Source organism: Peromyscus californicus, unplaced genomic scaffold (genome assembly GCF_007827085.1).
Source record: "Peromyscus californicus insignis strain IS unplaced genomic scaffold, ASM782708v3 Scaffold_9__1_contigs__length_137607984, whole genome shotgun sequence".
In the NCBI taxonomy this organism is placed as follows: domain Eukaryota; kingdom Metazoa; phylum Chordata; class Mammalia; order Rodentia; family Cricetidae; genus Peromyscus; species Peromyscus californicus.
The window spans coordinates 53,946,666-53,966,503 of NW_026294617.1; the positions used below are offsets into that span (position 1 = coordinate 53,946,666).

The 19,838-nt window shown below is 35.7% G+C and overlaps 1 protein-coding gene and 1 long non-coding RNA gene across 3 annotated transcripts in view; one reads left to right on the forward strand and one right to left on the reverse strand.

The window, feature by feature from the left end:
• The window catches only part of LOC128105778 (uncharacterized), a 159,215-nt gene that overhangs the window by 80,742 nt on the left and 58,635 nt on the right, over positions 1-19,838 (forward strand). The window contains exon 4 of one of the 2 annotated variants that reach the window (XR_008216492.1): positions 18,841-19,543. The exons of the other annotated variant lie outside the window; for it this stretch is intronic. This is a non-coding gene — a long non-coding RNA (uncharacterized LOC128105778). Of the gene's footprint in view, positions 1-18,840; positions 19,544-19,838 lie in introns of those variants that run through there. 2 annotated transcript variants of the gene reach the window in all.
• Positions 1-19,838, reverse strand: part of Bche (butyrylcholinesterase) — an 81,284-nt gene that overhangs the window by 27,600 nt on the left and 33,846 nt on the right. The gene's annotated exons all lie outside the window — the stretch shown is intronic.

Genomic DNA, 19,838 nt, shown 5'->3' on the forward strand with positions numbered 1-19,838 from the left:
TAAATAAACTAGGGATCTACTACTTTTGTTACAACAACACCTAATTCTTAGACTTTGCCGGGGTCTGACTGAAAAGACTATGCCCAAATAAGGTAAGTAAGTAACCCTGACATCTTGTCCAAAACTGATGAAGTGATTTTTGCATTTTGCTCCCTTACTGAATGTATGAAAACCCACTGCGCACTCTGCTAGCTGAGTTCTTTGAATCTCTTCTCGTGCTGTTTTGCCAAATTGCTGAACTGTTCTCCTTGCAAACCAACCCTGTACACGTGATTTTGCTACTGAATAATCTCAATGGAGAAGAACATATGAATGAGAAGGAAGTGGCAACCAACAGCCACACAGCAATTTCTGACTGACTTAGTTCCAGAATTTTGTATTTATTCACTTACTGTTGTGATAGATACTGAGGAGTAAACCCATTGCAGGTATTTAAAACTGTGTATGATTAACTGGAGATTTCAAGGAACATAAATGTTATTCAAAATCACTGTCACATATTCTGTTCCAGTGTGTTCCACAAATAAGACATTGGTGTTTAAGTGTTGTAATGAACAGTCATATCACAATTATTTCTTTTCTTTTATATCCACTCTCTTGAAAAGCTTATCATGTTTGGTTTTAATTATCCTTTGGTGGGACTTCACACAACTCCACAGTATTTCATGTGAAACACTTGGATAGGCTCTAGTCATGAACTTATAGCTATTACATTCAGCTGTTTTCTTCCACACTATTGATACACCCTTAATATTCTGTTTACTACGAAACATATGCTATGACCTTCAATGTTATCTATGCATGCACCCCCTTCTTCATGTCATATTGCCACCTGGGTGTGAGAGACTGTGGGACACACTGTTCAAAATCATAGGCTTTGCAACAAGACTGTTGTTAAAATTGAACTTACAAGACTGATTCACCTTCTCAGCACCTACATATTTTAATTTTCACTTAGTGATATAAGGGGCTAAGATGACAGGAATATGATGAACAAAGGAACAAAATGTCCCAAACAAAGTCATACAGAAATTTATTAGTCAGTGAAAATAATTTGAACTTTATTATACACAAAGTGAAATGTCACAGGAAAATTATTACATAGGAAGTGATAAGATTCGGTTTACATTTGAAAATATCACTCCTATAACCATGAGGAGGCTAACCTACTGAGTGGCAAGAATGAGAAAAGAGAGGGTGACTGACTATTGCAGTGTATCAGACAAAATTCTAGGCTGCCTTAAATCAGGCATGTGACTGTGAACAGAGTGGGGTCTAGATTATTTTGTTATGCATTTTGGAGGCAGACCTGATAACATTTGCTGATATATTATAGGAAAAGATTAAATCACAGCAAATATTTGGTTTTAAGCCACTAGTAAATGAGACATTTACAAAGCAATGAATAAATTTATGAGTTTACATATGATGTTTTATGACATGGCTATAAAGAAGATTATTTAATAGAGAACACTATAAATGAGCCTGGGAAAGATCTGAAAAGGAAGCTCTGAGAAGAGTGAGGAAATCAGAATCTGCCCAATTCTTTATTATATTTCAACAACCACTCTTTGACTACTTATTATAGACATAAGAATTTTATAAGGACTATTAGAGCTATGGGCAAGATAAACATTTTGCTTACCTAATGTGAAAGAAAATGATTATGGAGAAGATCAACTAATAAGTAACAAGAGAAAGCAAAGAAACAGGAAATATTTTTTAAAGATTTATCTATGTATCTGTGTGTGTGTCTGCATGTCAGGGTATGCACACATGTGAAGAGGTGCTTTTAGAGGCTAGAGTAGGGCACTCGATTCCCTGTAGCTGGCATTATAGGCCATTGGGAAGCACACAATATGTGTGCTAGTAACTGAACTCTAGTCGTCTTCAAGAGCAGCAAATGTCTTAACCTCTAAGTCACCTATGTCTCCAGGACTTGGGAATATAAATATTAACAACGTAGAAAGTTGCAGTAAAGTTTTGAAACTTATTGCATTTCTTTCATGCTATATTAAGAAAACCTAATGCTATATTATTAAACAATTCAGCATATATCTCCTAAAATCAGAGCATTATTCCTACTTAGATCGGCAACATTGCCACATCTAATCAACTCTATAGTTACCTCTTAAATTTGTGTAACAACCAGGCAGTACTATATGTTATCCAGTGAATACCACAACTATAAGCATACTGTTTTGGACAGGATTTAGATGAACTGTATTTTGAAAAGTCAGCTGGGCAGAATTTATTGAAAACCTTGCTGTGGAAATAGATAAATTTGATCATCAATGCTCATTCTATTTTTTTTTTTTTGCTGTGGTTTTGTTTTTATTTGTTTTAATGTGTGTGTGTGTGTGTGTGTGTGTGTGTGTGTGTGTGTGTGTGTGTGTATGTGTAGCTCAGTAGAAAACTTGTGGTAGTTAGTTATATTATGTCACCCTGTGAATCCCAGATATTGGACTTAGGTCATCAGGCTCGGTATCTGGAGCCTCTACACAATGAGCCTTCTCGCTGGCCCTTGTTTTGCTTATGCATAAGCCAGGGAAAGAATGGAGTTGCTTCTGAGAATAGGAACTCGGTAAAGAGGTTATTAAAAGTATGTGTTAGATATATAAAGTCTGACATGTTTATTAAAAACGTCTAAGGGAATTTGTGCATTACTCCTAGGGTTTCAGAAAGAAATTCAAGCTGTGGCTGTAACAGTGGATATCATCAGTGCTTACATTAAGAATAGTGAAATGAAATTATATTTCCTAGGAGATAAACATGGAAATAAATAACAAGGAAAATGTCTATGGAATAAACTTGGCTTTGTATATTTTAGAGATGAGAAGAAGGCGAGAATAGTAAAGGAAAAATTTTCAGATACTTCTTTTTATTTTAAAGTGTGTGTTGTGTTTGTGTGTGTGTGTGTGTGTGTGTGTGTATGTTCATGTGTGTGTGTGTGTGTGTGTCAGAGAGCATGTTTGTACATATCTGAGTGCAGGTTCCCACAGAGTGCAGAAGAAGAAATCAGACCCCCTGGCACTGGAGTTAGAGGTGATTATGTTGTGATACTGAGAATCAAACTCGGGTCCTCTGGAGGAGCAACAAATTCCCTACCCACTGAGCTACCCATCCAGCCTAGTAATGGAAATTTAAACAAAGGGAAAGGGAAGTTTGGTGGTTTGGGATGGTCTCTGGACTACTCTGCAGAAAATGATTCAGTAAGTGAGTGAGCCAGGAATGAACACTGGTGATAGCCAAGAAAGTGGACAACTAAGGTAACTGAGAACCATCAAATGATTGGCAATGTAGAAATGACCCTGGTACTATGAGAGTGTGTAACATGAGGTGACTGGGTTAGTGGACTAGTTAAAATGCAGAACAAGAAGAAAAATATAGGTAATGGAGAGAGGTATTTAATTTTCAAGTTTTACTGTCAAGAAGAAAGAAGAAATGGGGAACTAGAAAAAATATAAAGTTTTAATATAGTCATAGGGAATGGGGCTCCGTAGAATCTTACATGAATGTAGATATGGAGGGAAAAGAACAGGTCAGGCAAACCTGATACCTGGAGGGATGTAGAGATTTGTGCATCCTTTTTGTTTGTTTTGTTTTGAGACAGGTTTTCCTGTAGAATACACTGGCTTCAAATTATCTATGCAGCTGGGGATGATCTCGAACTTCTGTTCTTCCTGCCTTCACCTCCCAAGCTCTAGAATTGTAGGTCTGTACACCATGCCTGGTTCTGGATAATAATTGTGGGTTGGTTGGTTTGATGAAGTAGTTGATTCCTAGGTGTTTTGTTTGTTAATGTTTGCTTATTGTTTTGTCTTTGAGTAGTCGTGTGTGTGTGTGTGTGTGTGTGTGTGTGTGTGTGTCTGTGTGTGTCTGTGTGTGTCTGTGTGTGAAGTGAATGAGGAGGACAATAGAGAGCACTGGGACTTGAGTTACAGGTTTGAGCAATCTCACTTGAGTACTGGGATGGAACTCAGGTTCTATTACCAGGAAACAAGCACTCACAATCACATCACCATCATTCCAGTCTGTTATGTCTTTAGTATAAGAAGCATGTTAATTAAAAATGTGACTTGAGGAAGAATGTTTGATCTGTAAAAAGAGGGTACTGATATTCTTTAGAAAAGATAACAAGTTGGATTGATTAGGAACATTTAATATGAGAGAAACATTAAAATTTATTGCCCCCTCCACCATTTCTCTATGTCTGTATCTCCCCCTGCCCTGCATCTGTGTGCATATGTGTGGTGTGTGTGTGTGTGTGTGTGTGTGTGTGTGTGTGTGTGTGTGTGTGTGTATAATCAGTGATTACATATTCAGGTTTCTTTCTATTGTGATTCCTTGATGAGAAATGATTGAAAAAAAAACTCAAGCTTTGGATAGTTTATTGCATAAACTCTGAAATGATTTGAAGTTCCTACATGCCTTTGGGGTATAGCAAAGAGAAGGATGCTGGGTAGTAGCATTCTGCAATTGATATGATGTGGAGAACTCAGTGGTGCAGTCACACAAAGTTAAAGAAAAACAAGGATGATGTTTTAGGAATGGGAATAAGCCTTCAGACATATGTGGTCATGACATCATGTACAAGTAAAGGAATAAAGATAGCTAGCAGAAAGTGAAAGAGCCTTCAGGAACAGCCAGCGTGGGTAAAACTGAGGAGTAAGAAAATATTTAAAAGGTTTAGCGACAGTGAATTTTTCCTGTTACACTGGGAATCGTTCCTAGAGGGAATACATGAAGGTTTTTGAAAGTTTAGAAAATTCTGACTAGTTCAAAATTTAGTATAGATTATTAAGTCAACATGCATATATTTTCATTTTTTTATTTTTCTTTATCACATTTCTTGTGGCACATAGGTGATATGAAGTTTGTGCATTCATGTACCTATGTGCAAATGGACAGATATTTCTCATCATAGGAGTTGCCAAAATCTAAAATACAGCTAGCCAAATTGGCAGACATGACCTAATCAATGAATCTACAAGCTGTGTTTACAGTCTTTACACTGTCAATATTTTAAATTTGTTTTTGAGGAACTTATTTTCATTGCCTTCAAATATACATGCCTTATTATTATCATTATTACTATTATTATTATTATTATTGTGATGGTGATGATGATGATGATAATGATGATGATGATGTCACTTTGCTTCCTGTTCAGTTGTTCAGTGCTCCAGATTTTCCTAAGTCAGTAAAATACATTGACTTGCTAAATCAGATTCTAAATAACACTCACTGGTCCCCCTTTCCTCTCACTGTCTCCACGGTTACCTAAGGAACACATAAGGCCCACAGACTGCATTCACTGAGGCTCTCCAGACATGCTTGCTTTGCCATTGCACTCTCGGTATACCCTTCACTGTAGACCATTATTGTTGTCCTGGGTCAGGCAACACATATCTTTGTCACCGCCCCTCTTACCTTACTGGGTGTCTCTTCCTCTTTGGCAGACAAAATGATTTGTATCTGTTCTACAACTGAAATGTGTCATCATTTCTTCTTGACAGTAACTAATAAAAAAAATCGCTTCTAAATGGCACCCTTGATAGGCAATCCTAAACTAGCAAAACATAAATCCATGATCTGCTTTCTTTATAATTCTCCAGGTTAGTTTTTCCACATTCCTGCTTTACAGTGTTTTCTTCCTCTATCTTTCAAATCACCTCATGACTTTGCATGTACAGTTTCCTCTTCAGAGGTATTTTCCTTTGTTCTCCTTGATAAAGGTTCTTGCAGCTTCCAGGACTAGGTTGATGGACAATTCCAGGACTAGTTGCTCGGTGTTTTCCCCACATTTCTGTAGTTATCCACAGAACAACCCTCAGTATACTGGCAAATGCTTATTCACTACTGTGTTTATGCACACAGCATGCCATGCAGCCAAGTACATGACTTATAACTAATACTACATAAATATTTGCTAAATTAATTAAATTATAAAGTACTATGCACATGCGACATAAAATTTAATACAAAGCTGCTTTATGAATGTATTTGTGTTCATGTTGGATAAAACAAAAGGCATTAGAACCAGATGCCCAAATAATGATATAATTGCATCTTTATTATAATAATTATGTAGTTCATTTTAATATGTTTGAATAATAGTCAAAATGGAGGAAATACTGTTCTGATCCTTGTAATTACCAAAATGGGTCCTTTCAATCTTAGAATTGATTGATTAGGCAAAATTCCATCATTTCATTAGGAAGGGAAGAATAACATGGGTAGAACTCTGTAATTTAAAGAAGCAACTATAAATAATGCCACGTCACTGAGTTCATATGGCAAATAAGTGGAATAAAATCCTCTAATTCTAAAATAACTATTTTCCTTAAAAAGTCATTTTTTTTTTACTTTCATTTTCCAGTGATGGAAGAATGGAGACTAGAACTTTGTTAATAATTTTCATTTTTAGTAATTGAACTGCAAGGTGACAAAATAAAGTAAACACAAGACTGCGTAAGGTTATTCGGTTTCAGGTGGTCATTCAAACCATCCAGTATCTGGTATATTTTGTGCATTCATAAGAAAGCCTACGCTTCTTGAATTAAACTGTTGCACTGCGGTGCCCAATTTTGCACATAGCACACATAATTTTATCCTTCAGTCTCTCATAATAAAAGCCACCTTGGTGTCACAAATAAGTTCCTAAAACTTATTTGTCTAATAAGAAATATATTGGAGTCATCTCTATGTGTAGGACAAAAGTATTTGAATACATTAAAATGAGTTTTAGCTGTTCTAAACCCTGTTGATGGTGCTGGGAAGATGACTCAAGAGTTAAGAACACTTGCTCTTGCAGAGGACCTGGATGTGATCCTTTCCGCAGTACAGACTAAAAGTAGCAGTGAAAACTCTGATATCTAGAGTAAAAAGATCTCAGTGATGTAGCAGAATCAGGGGAGAAGTAGTTTTCCTGTCATGTCTAGTAATTCAACCTTGACCAATTTAAGGGTGAGTGTGTGTGCATGTATAAACAATATTTTTGAGAAAATTTATTCTGAAAATTTTCAGGACTGAAAATTTGGTAAGTTCAGCTGGCTTTTCCCCTTCCTCTTTTTCCTTTCTTCCATTATTGGTCATCTCTAGCACTTCTTTTCAATGTATTCACTTCAATAGTTCAGAGTTTCTGCAGGTGTATTGTACACACTGTGAACACAGAATTTCAAGAAAAGACAAAGAATTTTATCTTGGGGAAAAGAAACCTGAATTTAATAAAAATGACTATTATAGGTCTTTATTTAGTCTTAGAACATTGGTATTTAGTTTGAGATACAATTTCTTCAAAAGCTGTACATATAAAAATAAGAAATCTTATCCTTACAAAAATATTACACAGATATGAATCAATAAATGAATAAAAACTAGGGCTTAGGAAAATGTCTGCTCATCTTTGTAGTCTTGCTATAAACAAAAGACAAAATTAACTTGGCCCATTGGTACTCTAACACAGTGTAAGACATTTTCTCTGTATGATAATTATTCATCACTCATTATATGAGAGAAAATTCTATAGCAATTATAACAGTCATAGCATATGTTCAAATAAATGGAATTGATTATTATACCTGGCTTATATTGGTATTTCTAATTTCAATGATAGTAGTGTTTATTTCTTTTAAAATTAATCTTTTGTTTTCTTCAAAAATTAACAATTTCAGAAAACTATTGAACTAAGAAAATTAAAGATTTTACATATTTTTGTTGAGTTTCCACCACTATAAATTTCTATCTAGCTAGTTGTCTAACATAAGTTCCCACAATGAAAAGTGTTTAATAAATAATGTATACCAAGAAGCATTGCGTTGCACGCACACATTGGGATTTGCATCTTAAGGTTTCCCCAAACCCAGGGTATGAAATACTTTCCAGTGCATCTTTACTTAGAGGAGGGCTCCAGCCTCCACACTAGGTTGTTCATGGATGGCTTTGCATTCATAGCTTAAAGCACCATTTGGAGGTGCTAGAGACTACTTGGAGGAACTACCTCACTATTGACATGTCTTGAAGGGTTTATTCTTTTCTCTGGGCCCTCCTCTCTCTGTCCCTTGGCTTGGTTACATTACTTTCTCCCCAGAGTGAGGCGTTTGCCTCACCACAGTATAAACAACGGAGCCAAGTGACCATAGACTATAGCTTCTGAGAACTGAGCTGGAAGGAAGGTGATCGCCATACAGCAGGGGTTCCCTGACCTCTGATCAGAGGAAGCCACATTCAAACACCTGTTTTCACAGACAGATCTTTTATTAAGTGGGGAAGAAATGTTAAAAGGGACTGCTTTCTGACTCAGGCAGAAAAAGAGCAGCAATGACCTCGCAGGTGTAATTTTAAGAGAAAAAGAGGAGGTCTGTGTTAGATTAGGCTAGGATGCAGTAGGATATTTTGATTGGGCATGTTAATTAGGTGAACGAAAGGGTGCTTTTGATTGCTGGAGTTTAATGTCATAGTTGAACTTTGGTAGACAGCCTCAGGAGGAGGAAGTGTACAAATAAGCAAACAGAGCTTGGGAGCTAGCTTCTGAAGAACATTTAATGACTTTTATCAAGGCAAACGAAATTGGGAGAAGGGCAAGACCTGCCGGAGCCACACGCTCGCGTGGGCTAGTGTCCCTTCAGAGTTCAAATAAAATTTTCACTTCCTCAGTTGTTTCACACAGCACCGAGAAGCCACCTATCTCCGTGGGTACCTAACCTAATTAGGTGGGAGTAGGGCAGTGAACGGCGTCTTTGGAGCTTGCCTTCTATGAGCTAAACATTAGCCACTCAAATGGTTCATGGTCCAGAGCATTTACGCTGGATGAGTTCCTCCAGATTTCTCTATTGTCTGTCACTAATGGAAGTGTTCCTGATGCCATAAAAAATGTAATGGGACTTCCACAGCTCTCTAATACCTGCATTTTTTTTTCCGTTTTCAACCACTCCACGAGTGTTCTCAACATCCAGTGTTGTTATAGCTGTTCTAGATTATGGTTTTAAATATCATTCCAAAAAATAAACATGATAAGCAAAAGTTTGACTACAGCGAATTAAACAACAGTTTCAAAGTTATACTACATCAGTTTCCTATGGTTGTTTAATGATACCACAAAGTTTGAAAGCAACTTGAATGTATCTGTGATAACTTTTTTATGCTGGGTTAATTTTCACAATTTCAGGTATTAAGTGGTTAATGCATTGTATTCCTCACTTTGCTACAATTACATCTTTATTCTGTTTTCTATTTTTCTACCTGGTTAAGTGATTACACTCCAGTTTCTAACTAAAATGTGAAAATACATTTTTAATTTTCACTATCTTATTAGTTTTCCTTTATAAATATATATTTGTATGTTTATTTCTCTAGTATGGTCACTGTGAGAAAACTTCATGTAGCATATCAATAAACTATAAAGTTATCCCTCTTTTAAAAACAATGGCTACTGAATATTAGTTACACGGAAAACTTGGTTAGGGATGTATAATGGTCAAGCAATTCATTCTAGTATTTTGTTTCACTTATTTATATCCAAGTATCTACTGGATGAAAAGTGAAAGAATAAAAAGCAATAAAATTTCATTTCTTTTTCAAAGCAAATTTCTGTTCCTATTGAAAGAAGGAGTAATAAAAGAATTTTATTTTAATATTGAAGAGTTAGGAATTATTTTTAATGTTATTCCATATACTTGTTACATATATGCTCTCCAGTACATTAAAGGTAGAAAAATAATATAATTAAAGGAAAAAGTAGAATATAACTAATGATTATCTATGATAAAATTTAAGCAGTTTTAATTTACACATAGTTCATTATAAGGCTGAGGAATTAATAGAGTATTTGAACCCCAAATTGATTAAGAAGTCAATATCAAGATCTGTGTAATTTGAAATTTTCCACATTTTTGCAATATGAGATTTCTTTAATCTCTGCAATTATTTCCTTTTAATAAATGTATGTGGATCCCTATGCTACAAGGTCTGAATAATTTGTTTTCCAACAGCTCAAACTTCCTAAGTAAACAGAGCACTATGGTAGTTATTTTAGGAACTGATTGTTTAAAAATGTAAACCACGCTTGTAAATTCTAGTAGGGGTTAGTCTGAATATTCTGCAAGTACTTTGGTTTCTACTTTCCGTTTTCCCATTTTCCCCTCATTCTTTTCTTCAGGGTTAAACATCTTTTAAAATAACTCTTACAAGACATTCATTTCCAAGGGATTATCTTTTCTCCAGTAGAAAAGAAAATTCTCAAAACAAATAAATTCACAACAATTTGGAGAGCTTAAGAAACTCCAGTTAAAGAATGGGAATCATTCTCTCTTTCATAATGTTAATAGTTCAGATCATTTTGCCCGTCAGTGTTAATCCTTCTTTCCTTTACTCACTAAGACACCTGGGAAATCTGAACTATTCATGCTGAGACCTCCTGAGCCCCTAGGACAATCTCCTGGAACACACTGAACAGCACTGAGGAATTCTGTCACCTTTCAGTCCCTGTTCTTCAACCTCCGCTGGGGTGATCCCATTGTCAGAAACAATTCCCATTGCAGTGTCCTGATATGTATTTCTCTTTATCTCACCGATCTCTGTACCCTTTGCTAATTTTTTCTTTGACACTCAGTTTTACCAAGCCCTCGCTCCTAGGGACTATTTTCTGTTTTCTCTATGCTATTAGCTTAAAGTTGAGTTCATCAGAGTTGCCAAAACTCCAAAACAAAACAAACATTCAGCTAAATGTGAAGGTCAAGTTTGAGGATGTAGCTGGAGGTCGAATACTTGCCTAACATATATGGTGACCTAAGTTTGACCTTAGCACAGCAACAAACAAAGAAACAAACTAACAAAAAAAGAAAGGAGAGTAAATAGTTCTATCTATCACCTGACACAAGCATTTTTTAAATGTATTATATGTCTATCAGTCCTAGGTCAGTCGTCAGTCTGTCTGTCTATCTATCTATCTATCTATCTATCTATCTATCTATCTATCTATCTATCTATCTATCATCTATCTCCTATCTATCTACCACCTATCTATTTATCTATCTATCTATCTATCTATCTATCTATCTATCTATCTATCTATCTATTTTTCTACCTATCTATCATCTATGATTTTGTGGTACAAAGTATTGAATCCACAAACACCAGCATGCTGTACTAACACTCTACCACTAATGTCTCCCAAAGTAGAAATATCAAATAATTTATTAATATTTAGTAAGGAACTTTCCAGTCAGAATTTTAATTAATGCTTAGTTTTCAGTTTAAGAATGTTCTGCAAAGAATTATGAGATGTTACTTTATTAACAGTTATTCCTTTTTATTTGTCTTTTTAAGCAGATGTCCTATATTTTATTTGGCAATACCATTTAAACCAGAACAATGTTAGGTATTTTATATATAGTTTCTCAAATATCAAAAAAAAAGAAAGAAAGAAAAGAGGAAATTAGTCCTCTGGTTTTAGAGAAAAGGACACTAAGGTGAAAATGCATGGTAATATTGCCTCTTTCTTTTCCCCAAATGATACACAGAACTTCTATTAGAAACAGAGCAAAGTTTAGGGAAGACGTACCTTGGTTTCTCTATTGCACACAGAATTCAGTTTGAAGCACTGGTTTTTACTAAAAGCTGTGTAATTTTGAGCAATGTAAGCTTTTAAGACTCACAATCTTACTTCCACCTGCTGATGGTGATGCATGCTGCTGTGATAATGAAATGGAGTACTAAGCAGGAAGCTAGGGTATGTCCGCAGCTAGTACACAGTAACTGTTACCAGTGGGAGGAACAATGCTATATCTCAAAATGATGGGTCTTTGGTCAGTACTTTCTTGAACTATACGGTGTTCATGATAAGCTAGGTTAGGTTTGCTTTTATGTGAAGTGAGAAGCACCTTCATTAAGGACCAGGCTTAATTGTAATCATAACCATTCTACTTTAAAATATTAATTCTTTACAAGACATACTGCTGTGGGATGTTCTGTATGGCAAATGTGTTGCTGATTAGTCAATAAATAAAATACTGATTGGCCATTGGCTAGGCAGGAAGTGTAGGCGGGACAAGGAGGAGAATAAAGCTGGGAAGTGGAAGGCTGAGTCAGAGAGACACTGCCAGCCGCCACGATGAGAAACAGCATGTGAAGACTCCGGTAAGCCACAAGCCACGTGGCAAGGTATAGATTAATGGAAATGGATTAATTTAAGCTGTAAGAACAGTTAGCAAGAAGCCTGCCACGGCCATACAGTTTGTAAGCAATATAAGTCTCTGTGTTTACTTGGTCGGGTCTGAGCGTCTGTGGGACTGGCAGGTGAGAGAGATTTGTCCTGACTGTGGGCCAGGCAGGAAAACTCTACCTACAACATACTATTATCCTGAATGTTCAAGGACTTATTAAAGACTCTATATGGTTTGTGGTTTGGGGGCCAATATCCTCTGCCCACTTTAATAACAGTGTATGTAAGACTGTTTATTTTTCCCCATCTTCATTTTTTTTTTTTTTTTGGCTTCTTCTCTTGCTGTTAGTTTGAGATAATTCAATTCTAGTGTAATGTTGTTTATTTTCTGCTTTGGCCTAAACTGAAAACTATTAGTTTGCTCTCTTTCCAGTTATGGGAGGAAGAAATGCACGAATCTTCTAGACTTGTAAGTTCAATACTATCTGTGCATAAGTGATATTCCATCATAAATGAAAAGTGAATAATAAATAGTCACAGGGAAGATCTTAGAATTTAGGACATGTGACAAGTCAATGGGTCACAAAACATTTTGTTTCCTCTGGAATAAAATATAAAATAAATATCCCTGTCATTTTTTTGATGTTCAGATGAGATGTTTGATGTCAGATTAGAATACCTGAGTGCTTTATTTATTTTCTCTTGTTTTGTCTCGCCTGATTCCTCTCCTCTGTACTCCATATAATCCAAGTTACTGAGAGCTTCAGTTCTAATTAAGTGCCTTGAATTTTATCTATAAGCATCACTTTCTAAATGTAAAGGACTAAATAAAATGAGGCAGTCAGTTATGATAATAACATGAAATTAAATTAATTGCATTAATTATACAATTTCTGCAATACACTAATCTGCCACTATACTGGTAATGAGCAAGTGAAAACAAAGAGAGACTTCCTGTCAGCTTTTGTCCTCTCATCCCTTGACTTGACATCTCTGCTGCAACTCAGAAGAAAGCTCACTGAAGAACATTTCACTTTAAAACCTCACTGCTGCAGTTCCATAAGTGCCATCAAACAACGTAGTAGGCGTTTGCTGTTCGCTTTCTCCATTTCATATAGTCACTTCTTCAATTGGTGTATTCGTTTGCTCATGGGGAAATATCATTCTATTTTTATTCCTGGAACAATATACATGAAGCCAGGCAACCGTATAAGAAAATGCATGTATTTTGCGTATGGCTCTGGAAGTTTTCAGGAAGGAGTGAGCATCAGCTAAGCTCTTCAAAGTTTGCCGTCAGGAGGATTCTCTTACCACACAGGGTAAGATTGCTTCTACAGCATCATCTCATGAAAACTTCCTAAGCTTCTCTGAGGACAGGTTGTTGAAGACTGCCTAGCAGGTTCTACCTCTTGAAAATTCAAGTAATCCAAAATTGTCAGAATGAAGATCAAACCTTAAACCTACAAGCCCTCAGAACAACCTTATCAAATCAAAGCCAGTGATACCTAGTTCTCCCATGTCCTCTTCCAGCCCTTCTGATAGTTCTATTTTTCTCTATTATTTTATTTTCTTCCCTCTTCCCTTCAAACATACCTGGTCTACCTGCAAATTCAATGAGTGATATAAACCTATGCCATAGCTTATTAGAGACTAGTTTATTTATCCTACCTCTTTTGCAAATTTCAAAATTCTATGTTTCTATGTTATAGCAATAATTTTAATATTTCCTGCATCTTAAAGTGTCTGAAATGGAACTTTAGATTGCACCATCTCAACCACATCTGTCCAACATGGTATCCACTTTATAAAATTATATCTTTCTACTTTGGTAGCTATTTATTTATTTATTTATTTATTTATTTATTTATTTAATAACCTAAATCCATTTCAACAGCAAATCCTATTGGATATTTCTTTAAAGTGTATCTGGAATCTGACCATTCCATTCCACTTGTACCTAATCCAGGTGATTTCTCACCCAGATTGGCCCTGTGGTCTCCTGGTACCCCTTTATGTCTCACAGGGCTTCACTGGCATTTTAACTAGTCATTAGACCTCTTTATCAATTTTGTATCAAATGATGCCAAGTAACTGTGCAATGTTATCAGGCAACTCAAATTGCATTTTACTCATGCATCTAGGTTTGATTGCTATGCAAAATCTTTGACCATATCTCCTACTGCTTTCTCTTCACATGCTTCCCACAGCCATACCAGCTTTCTTCCACCTGCAGCATTCAACATTGTTTAGCTATAAGTCTCGTCCTTGCTTCTCTTTCTGCTGAGACATGCTTTCATTCATGTACACATGATTAGTTCTGTCTTTTGGCTGTATGTAACTTTAGCAGTAGGTTTTCACATTGATTAAGGCCTGTGCCCTTAACTGGGCTTAATATATTTTTTTCAAAAAACTTACCATTGTAAGGTATGTTGCAGTGGTCTTCTCTTTATTCATGAGTACATTCTAAGAACCTCAGTTAATGCTTGGGATTATAAAGAATATTGAATTCTGTATATATTTTCCCCTACACATACGTTTTATGATAATGTTTCCATTATAATTAGGTGCAGAGAGACTGGTGAGGTAATTCAATGATATTTTGCTTACCTAGCAATTACAAGGCTCTGAATTTGATGTCTAACTTCACAGTAAATCAGAGCACAGTAGGAAATTAACAATAATAGCTAATAATGAAGTAATATAATAATATGCTTAAATTGAAAGTATAATTGAGTGGTCTATCTTGAACAAGCATTGTATCCATTTTTCTTCTTATCTCCATAGTGAAAAGAAGGGTGGTAGTCAACTCTGTCTCTCTTGCCAGCATTAAGCAATGCCAACTCAGCAGGCATCCTCAGCCCTAGAAGTACTAGTTTTGTGCAATAATTCTGAAAACCAAAAAGGCTAATAAACGACTAATATGGGGAGAGATGTGCAAATATTCTTGGCACATGGAAGAAACATAAATGACGTCTTCAGTGGGACAGAATATCATAAAATTAGACCTTAAATTTTCAATTAATTAATATTTTCTTTCTTGAATTTTGCACTTAAGATTCAGGTAATTGCAGGTGACTCATATTGCACAGAGTGAAATCACAGATAAGAACTACATATAATGATTTCCTGTCTTTTTCTCATGGTTTTAGATTGCAAGCTGAAAGTGAAGAATTGTCTGCTTACTTTCCTCTTTGTGTTCTGGTCTGTTTATTTCTTTTTCTTTTTCCTGTAATCATATTGTTTCAGAAATATTTTATGGACATAGGATTTAAAAAAAATTGTTGAAGGACTAAATGTAAGGTTGAAAACACAAATATAATGTGACATGATTGTACACAAAAAAATAACCTGATTAGCTATGTTTCTATGAAAAGATGTATTTATGTCAAAAATATTTTCAAAAAATGTACAATTTTCATGCTTCCATAAACCTTACTTTACTAGCAAAAATATGGCTAATTTTATGAACAAAGTGTGAAGTTGTACTATAAAGGAAATTTACAGCAAGCCCATAATAAACATCTACTTAATGGAGAGAAACTCAAAGCAAATATACTGAAATCTAAAACACAAGGTGTTCCCTCTCTCCATACCTATTTAATATAGTCCTTAAAGTCTTAGCTAGAACAATAAGACAACTGATCAAGGTATACAAATTGAAAAAAGTGTCAAAGTATCTTTATTTGCAGATAATATCAAAGTAAACATAAGTGACCTGAAGAATTCTACCAGGAAATTAGAAATTCTGATAAACACATTCAGCAATGTACCTGGATACAAAATTAACAGTAGCCTTCCTATATACAAATAGCAAACAGTCTAAGAAGGAAAACAACATCATTCACAAAAGTTTCAAATAAATGTAAAATATTCTGGAGTATCTCTTACCAAGCAACTGAGATACTTGTGTGATTAAAACTTCAAATCACTGAAGAAAGAAATTAAATAAGATATCAGAATAGTGAAAAATTTCCCATGCTCATGCATCTATGGAAATAACATAGCAGCACTGGTTACCTTACAAGAATCAATCTACAGATTAATCACCATCAAAATTCCAACACAATTCTTCAGATCTTGAAAGGATAATTTCCAGCCTCATATGGAAACCCATAGAAACCAGGATAGCTAAACACTCCAGAAAAATGAAAGAACTGCTTGAAGTATCACTATCCCAAATTTAAAGCTATAGTAATAAAACAGCATGACATTGGCATAAAAACAAACACACTGATCAATAGAATTGAATAGAAGACACAGACACACATTTATACATCTATGGACTGATTTTTTTTAATAAAGAAGCTGGAAATACACACTGGAAAAAGATACATCTTCAACAAATGGTGCTGGTCAAACTGAGTGGCTGTATGTAGAAGAATCCAAGTAGATCTATATTTAATCACTCTGCAAAAACTCAACTCCAATTGGATTGAAGACCTCAACATAAAAACCAGAAACACTGAACCTGAAAGCAGTGAAAGTAGGGAACAGCCTTGAACACAGGAAAATATTTTCTGAACAGAGTACCCTTAGCACCAACAATAAGAACAACACTAAATGGAACCTCATGAAACTGAGAAATTCTGTACAGCAAAAACCACCATCATTCACACAAATTCACAGCCTACAGACTGGGGAAAGATTTTTTATCAACTATACGTCCAATAAATGGTTAATATCCAAAATACATAAAGAAATCTAGAAACTAGATATAAAGAAAACATATACAAGTAACCCAACTAAAATATGGAGTGCAGGTCTAACAGAAAATTATTAATAGAGTAAACTCAAATGGTTTAGAAACACTTGAAATGGCCAACATCCTTAGCCATCAAGGAAAGGCGAATCAAAACTATTCTGAAATTTTGTCTAATACCTGTCAGAATGGTGTAAGCTAAGATCAACTAAACAAGTGACAGATCATGCTGGCAAGGATATGGAGGAAGAGGAAGATTGATACATTGTTGATATGAGTCCAGACTCACAGCTACTGCAGAAATCACAGTGTGGTTCCTTATGAAGATGGCAACTGATCTACTTTGAAATCTAGCTATAGCACTCTTGGGCTTATTCCCAAAAGATTCTTTATCCTATCAAAGAGACACTTGTTCATTCTTGTTCATCAGCGCTCTCTTAATAGCCAGAAATTGGAAACAACCTAGAAGTCCCTCCCCAGAAGAATGGATATAGAAAATATACATTTAAACAATGGAGTATTACTCAGCAGTTAAAATAAATCACATCATAAAATCTGCAGGCAAATGAAGGAAGTAGAGCAAAAAACATCCTAAGTGAGGTATCTCAAACCTAGAAATACAAATATTGTATGCATTCAATTATATGTGGATATTAGCTTCTAATCAGTGACAACCAATCTGCACTCCATAGAACAATAGAGGCTAGGTGTAAAGAACAAGAGGGAACAGACATCTCATTAAGAAAGAAAAAAAAACGGAATAGATATTTATGGATGAATAGGAATGTCTGGATTGGCAGGATCAAGTGAGGATGGGAAGGAGAGAATGGGTAGTGGGATGAAATATGGTGTATTTGAGTGGTCATATGGAAACCTAGTTCAGTAGAAACTTCCTAAAATATATACATATATGGAGGCAATCTAAATAAACTCACCAAATAATGAGAAAACAGAATCCTAACTGTCCATCTCTTGTCACCCAAGGAAGCATCCAGTACAGGTATTGGGTCACATGCAATTGAGTTATTGGCCAAAGGCACTCCATCGGAATCTCTAAACATTCCAGGCCATTACTAAGACTGAGTTTCTCTGCACAAATTGTCAGAAAGGTCTCATTGTTGACCTACACAATTCACTGACAGAGATATCAGTCTGGTGCCTACAGAAAGCCTTCACTTTTATGTTCCAGTATCTTTGTTACAGGAAGGTATTCTGCAAACTATCAAAAGAGAAATGTAAACACCAAGCCAGCCACAAACCCTTTATCTACAATAGTACACCATCCACAAGATATACTAGGACAAGATTGGCACAAAGGACATGGAAATAACCAACCAATAACTGATCTGACTTAAGGTGCACTCCATGAGACAGAACCCATACCTGATTGTAGTGGGTAGCCATTCCAACCTTGATCTGGAAGTTCCAACCCCCACTGAGGCTTCAGTAACTGTCATGCCTACAAGGCAGGGCCAAGAGAGGACCCTGAAGACCCGAGATCCGGATGCGCCACCCTCTCTTAGTTTCTGGACCCTTGACACTGGAGGTAGACCGAGTAGAGTTCTCCAGAGAACACCGCTGGATTGCACTGCGTCTTTCCCAGATCCTACAACCTACCTATCCCTTCATTTGTAAGTTATGCTACTAAATAAACCTCCCTTTTAACTATGTGGAGTGGCCTAAATAATTTCACCAATACCTGATACTGCTTGTGTGACCAAGAACCTGAGACTAGATAGCCCTGGGATCTGAGGCAAAAACAAATAATAGTGATCTAAAATATGTACTAATAAAATGACTCCTAATGATATTCTGTACCCATAGATCAATACCTTGTTCAACCATCATCAGAGAAGCTTCCTCAGGCAGCAGATGGGAACAAATATAGATACCCACAATCAGATAATATAAAGAAAGTGTGAGACCTTGGAACACTCAGCCCTAAGTGGGATGTCTCTATTCAAATCTCTCTCCTCAGAATTCAGGGAACACTGTGGAGGAGGAAGCAGAAAGAACGTAAAAGCCAGAGTGGATACAGGACACCAAGAAAAGGAGGTTCTCTGAATCAACTGAACGAAGCTCATCTGGATTCACAGAGACTGAAGTATGCACAGGGCTTGTAGAGGTCTGCACAAGGTCCTCTGTGTACATATTATGGCTTCTAGATTAGTGTTTTTATGGGATTCTTGTGCATGCAAGCTGGCGGGTCTCTGACTCTTGTGTCTTTTCTTAGTCTCTTAGCCTTCTCTTGGTCTGTCTTGTTTGACTTTGGTGTGGTAGTTTTTGTTTTAACTTATATTTTTATTTGTTTTTAAAAATGAATGCATGAATGTAAACTTAGCCAATAGGGTAAAGGTTAACAAAAGAACTGATATTTATATCAGTTGGGAGAAGGAAAGATCAGTTTTGTTCGATGAAATGACACTAGGTATATCAACAACTCCAGTGCAGATATCATGTTCATGAGTAGTTAACCAACTCCATATGTTTGTTTTGTTTTGGGGTGTGTGTGTGTGTGTGTGTGTGTGTGTGTGTGTGTGTGTGTGTGATATGTGTGTGTGCTTTTATTTGATTACAATTTGGTGTGTTTTTTTCCTTCTTTCTTTCTTTCTTTCATTCATTATTTTCTTTTCTTTCCTTAAAATTTGAAGGATGTTGTATTTTGTTTTCTAGGTTTCAGGTATCTGTTGCATTTTAGTATTTTTTTTTTTTTTTGTGTGTGTGTGTGTGTGTGTGTGTGTGTGTGTGTGTGAGTATTGGATTTTTCCTTTGCTTTCTGAGAAAGAAGATGAGTTGGAAGAACTTGAGGATGGGCAAGAATATGATCAAAATATATTTAAATTTTAAAAAGTAAAAAAAAATATAAAGTTATAACCCCCATTAATATTAATAGTTCATTTATAAAAAAGTCAATAGTTAGTGCCTTCAGGTTAATATAATAGCACCTATTACTATGACATAAGGTAGGAAAGAACC